Genomic DNA, 5547 nt, shown 5'->3' on the forward strand with positions numbered 1-5547 from the left:
GTCCACCAGTCGCAGTGCATCAAGTGATAAAGCAAGATGACACAAGGAAAGCAGTATGATTCCCCTAAATCCCAGCACACAAGGAGAGCCATACTTGAATACAGCATTGGGAGGTATAACCTACACAGTCCCCCAGGATTCCAAACATTTGGAAAAATGACTTAAAGGGTTGGATTACAGCAGGTTGGGGGCAGTCCTTGAATGTCTCTCAAGGAGGAGATACTATGGAGGCAGGGCTCTACAGTCTGAAGGCTCAGTTCTACTGTCTCCTAACATGAACGATTACATGGCCTGCATGAACCTCATTTCCCACATGTGTAATGTAGGGGTTTACACTTGTCCTTCACAACAGACAGTTATAATGAAGATAAAATGAATTAATGAAAACAAGAGTTATTGGTACACCATCATCATTTCTTTCCTCCCTTGAAAAACACAAGAGGTACCCAGGAAGCCACCTCAAAATTTTACAATAGAGCTCAACACTTGGCATGACCTTGGAAGCCTGGAAATACATAGATTTACTTTCAAGTTCAGCAAACGGTTATCACCAAGGCTGTCTGTAGCACATGGCCATGTGGGTTATCCACGGCCCAACTCTAGGGAACACCATTCTTATAATGTGGGACCTGCAGCTGAAAACTAAGGGTTAGTGGGTAAAGATTTCAAATCTTACTTTCTATAATAAACTCATATATTATTAAGCAAACCAGACAGCTAGCTATCCAAACATGTGGCACATGACCCTCATACTTTCAGATAAATTTGAGAAGTGCAATCAATGTAATGAGTAAAACGGTTTCCATCCTGAAGCTCTAAGTCTCTTTTTCTACGTGCTGAAGCGAAAGTCGCTCAGTTGTGTCCGACTCTTTGCGACCCCGTGGACTATACAGTCCATGGAATTCTCCAGGCCAGTGGAATAGGTAGCATTTCCCTCTCCAGGGGATCTTCCCTGGATCAAACCTACGTCTCCCACATTGCAGGCGGATTCTTTACCAGTTGAGCCACAAGGGAAGCCCAAGAATACTGGAGTGGGTAGTCTATCCCTTAGTTTGTTTTATATATATATATATATATATATATATCCCTTATATAGATATATAAACTAAGGGATATATAAAATATCTATTATATATATAAATTATCTATATTATATATAGATATATAAACTTCAAAAAGACAACAAAATTATAGAAATTTTAGTTTTAAAAAACCCACTGACTAAGTCCCACCTTGAATTCTGAGATTGATGCTGAATCTCAGAACTCAGCCTCTGTGCTGAATCAAACCTCAGAGACAATATTTTGAGTGTTTTAATCTTTTGGCTGGGCTTCCCTGGTGGCTCAGTGGCAAACAATCTGCCTGCAATGCAGGAGATGTAGGCTCGATCCCTGGGTCAGGAAGATCCTCTGGAGAAGGAAATGGCAACCCTCTCCAGTATTCTTGCCTGGGGAATCCCATGGACAGAGGAGCCCAGGGGGCTACAGTCCATGGGGTCACAAAAGACTTGAACACAACTTATTAACTAAACAACAACAATCTTTTGGCTATGCTTCTTGGGCTTACCAGGTGGCACTAGCAGTAAAGAACCTGCCTGACATTGCAATGAAACATAAAACATGCAGGTTCGATCCCTGAGTCGGGAAGATCCCCTGGAGAAGGGAATGGCAGCTCACTCCAGTATTCTTGCCTGGAGAATCCCATGGACAGAGAAGCCAGGCAGGCCACAGTCCAGGGGGTAGCAAAGAGTCGGACACAACTGAAGTGACTTAACACGCACACGCTTGGCATGCAGGATCTTAGTTCTCCGACCAAGGATCGAACTGGTGCCCCTTGCGTTCGAAGTGTGGAGTTATAATTACTAAACCATCAGGGAAGTTCCTCAGCCATGTGTCTCCCTTTGCCTAGCAAAGCAATAAAGCTATTATTTTCTGTGTTGTGATGTCCTTAGTCACTCAGTCCTGTGCGACTCTTTGTGACCCCATGGACTGTAGCCTTCCAGGGGGGACTCTCCAGACTACTTCACTTAAAACTCTGTCTCTGAGATTCAATTTGGCACTGGTGCACAGAGGTCAAGTTTTAGCATCGAGTTAAGCCACAACAGAACCCAAGTAAGACGGTAGGTGTTGCAAGAGGGCATCAGAGGGCAAACACACTGAAACCAGACTCACAGAAAATTAGTCAATCTAACTACACTAGGACCACAGCCTTGTCTAACTCAATGAAACTAAGCCATGCCCATGGGGCCACCCAAGACAGGTGGGCCATGGTGGAGAGGTCTGACAGAATGTGGTCCACTGGAGAAGAGAATGGCAAACCACTTCAGTATTCTTGCCTTGAGAACCCCATAAACAGTATGAAAAGGCAAAATGATAGGATACTGAAAGAGGAACTCCCCAGGTCAGTAGGTGCCCAATATGCTACTGGAGATCAGTGGAGAAACAACTCCAGAAAGAATGACTCATTGGAAAAGACTCTGATGCTGGGAGGGATTGGGGGCAGGAGGAGAAGGGGATGACAGAGGATGAGATGGCTGGGTAGCATCACTGACTCGATGGACGTGAGTCTGAGTGAACTCCGGGAGTTGGTGATGGACAGGGATGCCTGGCGTGCTGTGATTCATGGGGTCGCAAAGAGTCGGACACGACTGAGTGACTGAACTGAACTGAACTGAAGCCACGACAGAAGCCTCTCCTAAAATGCAAGGTTTAAACAATAATGCCACGAGAACAGGAAACTTCTTCATGCAAATGAATTTTGTTCTCAAAGAGAGCGAGTAAACTGACAAGAGGAGAACAATGTCTACTTGATGGCAGGCAACTCTGATTCTAGTAATCAGATCTTTTCCAGAAGTTTTCTCTCTTAAAGTTCATGCAGTTCCAATCAACTGCTCAATAGGATCTTTTTTTCTTTAAACTTGGAAGCTCTCCTAACCTTCATCTGGAAGAATAAACAAATGAAAACAACATGGATACTCTTAAGAAAACTGAGGCAGGGAGCGAACTTCATCCATTCTGTCACTAAAACATAAAGCAGTAAGACTGAAAACTTTCTGGGGCTGGTATGATGACTGAATTGACAAACCTCTCATGGCAACACGGTGACCTGTAAATGGATACTAGTATGTATAAAATATGAATTGTGTTATTTCACAAATCAATTGGGAAGGAAAAATCATTCCATAAATTGTACTGGGCTGAATAGCTAGCAATTGGGAGAAAAATCAACTCACGTCTTCACCTCACATCATAAATTAAAAATAAATTTTAGGATATGTAAAGAGACCAAAAAAATCAAGCTTTAGATGTATTAAAAGAAAATAGAATTAAATATTTTTCAAACCTTGGAAAAGGGTGAATTTCTAAGCTTGAAAACAATAGAAGAAATAAAAATCTAACAACATAAAAACAATTTTGAAAGTTAAAAAGGCAAACAGTAAACTATCAATAACTTATGGGAAGACGCCAATAACTTTAAATAATTCACAATAGATATAAAAATTACTAAGACTTTAATAGATAAACCAGCAGAGCATGGGCAGAACACTTACAGAAGAGCCATTACGACTATTTGTAAACAAACAGACAAAACAGAAGTTCACCAGCAGATGTGACTCTAAAAAGTAACAAATGAAACAAATTTATATCCTTCTTACCCTTTTAATTGGCAAACTTAAAAAGTGATGATACTTATTAATATAGAAGGGACAGAAACACGAACATGCTTATGCATGCCTAGTGACATTTCACGTGGATACAACCTTTCAGAAAGTAATAAATTTGACAAAATGTGGAGAAGGAAACAGCAACCCACTCCAGTGTTCTTGCCTGGAGAATCCCAGGGACAGAGGAACCTGGCAGGCTGCAGTCCATGGGGTCGCACAGAGTTGGACACGACTGAAGCGACTTAACAGCAGCAGCAGCATCAAGAAGAGAAAAAAATCTCATGCCTTTTTATCCAGGGCCCCTTTTCTGGAGATAAAGAAAATAAAAAGCATGGAAAAAAACCATATCCACCAGGACAACCATAAAATAATGTTTATAAAAGATCTGAAGCAACTAAATTACATAATAAGAAGAAATTCATTCAGTAATGCATAGTATATTATATGCATATATTGTATGCATTAGTAATGCTATATATTGTCACTCTGCTTATTTAACTTATATACAGAGTACATCATGAGAAACGCTGGGCTGAATGAAGCACAAGCTGGAATCAAGATTCCCAGGAGAAATATCAGTAACCTCAGATATGCAGATGACACCACCCTTATGGCAGAAAGTGAAGAAGAACTAAAGAATCTCTTGATGAAAGTGAAAGAGGAGAGGGAAAATGTTGGCTTAAAACTCAACATTCAGAAAACTAAGATCATGGCATCTGGTCCCATCATTTCATAGCAAACAGATGGGGGAACAATGGAAACAGTGACAAACTTTATTTTGGGGGGGCTCCAAAATCACTGCAGATGGTGACTGCAGCCATGAAATTAAAAGATGCTTACTCCTTGGAAGGAAAATTATGACCAACCTAGCCAGCAAATTAAAAAGCAGAGACATTACTTTGCCAACAAAGGTCCATCTAGTCAAAGTTATGGTTTTTCTGGTGGTCATGTATGGATGTGAGAGTTGGACTATAAAGAAAGCTGAGCGTGGAATAATTGATGCTTTTGAACTGTGGTGTTGGAGAAGACTCTTGAGAGTCCCTTGGACTGCAAGGAGATCCAACCAGTCCATCCTAAAGGAAATCAGTCCTGAATATTCATTGGAAGGACTGATCCTGAAGCTGAAACTCCAATACTTTGGCCACCTGATGCAAAGAATTGACTCACTGGGAAAGACCCTGATGCTGGGAAAGACTGAAGACGGGAGAAGGGAACAACGTGGATGGCATCACCATGGACATGAGTGGACATGAGTCTGAGTCAACTCTGGGAGTTGGTGATGGACAGGGAGGCCTGGCATGCTGCAGTCCATGGGGTCTCAAAGTATCAGACACAACTGAGCAACTGAACTGACTGAATGCATAAAGAAAGAAAGAAAGAAAGAAAGATAGTGAAGTTGCTCACTCGTGTCCGACTCTTTGCAACCCCATCGACTGTAGCCCACCAGGCTCCTCTGTCCATGGGATTCTCCAGGCAAGAATACTGGAGTGGGTTGCCGTTTCCGTCTCCAGGGGATCTTCCCAACCCAGGGATCGAACCTGGGTCTCCTGCATTACAGGCAGATGCTTTATCCTCTGAGCCACCGGGGAAGCCCATAAAACTTAGCAAATGATAGTTTGAAGGGAAAATTTTGAATGGATGAAATATACATATGGTAGAACATTTTTCAACTCAATGCAGCTATAGTTTAGAGTTATTTCCCGTCCTTTTCTTACCAATCTCCTTCTGATAACAGCACTTCTTTTCTTTGGACAATCATTCTCAATCCTGTGTGATCCTGGTGGGAATGTGCCTTGTGATGACGCAACCTCATCTCTGCCAACTGGTGAGCATATGACCCAGCTTGGTCTAGTGACCATATGACACCCCCCGGGCATGGTAAT

General features: G+C 42.0%; 1 non-coding gene across 1 annotated transcript; it reads right to left on the reverse strand.

Annotated features, from left to right (window-relative positions):
* Positions 1-5181: 5181 nt before the first annotated feature.
* TRNAY-GUA lies at positions 5182-5253 on the reverse strand. Its single transcript has one exon. It is a non-coding gene; the product is annotated as a tRNA-Tyr (tRNA).
* Between the last annotated feature and the right edge of the window lie 294 nt (positions 5254-5547).

Source organism: Bos indicus x Bos taurus, chromosome 17 (assembly GCF_003369695.1).
Source record: "Bos indicus x Bos taurus breed Angus x Brahman F1 hybrid chromosome 17, Bos_hybrid_MaternalHap_v2.0, whole genome shotgun sequence".
NCBI classification, from domain to species: Eukaryota; Metazoa; Chordata; class Mammalia; order Artiodactyla; family Bovidae; genus Bos; species Bos indicus x Bos taurus.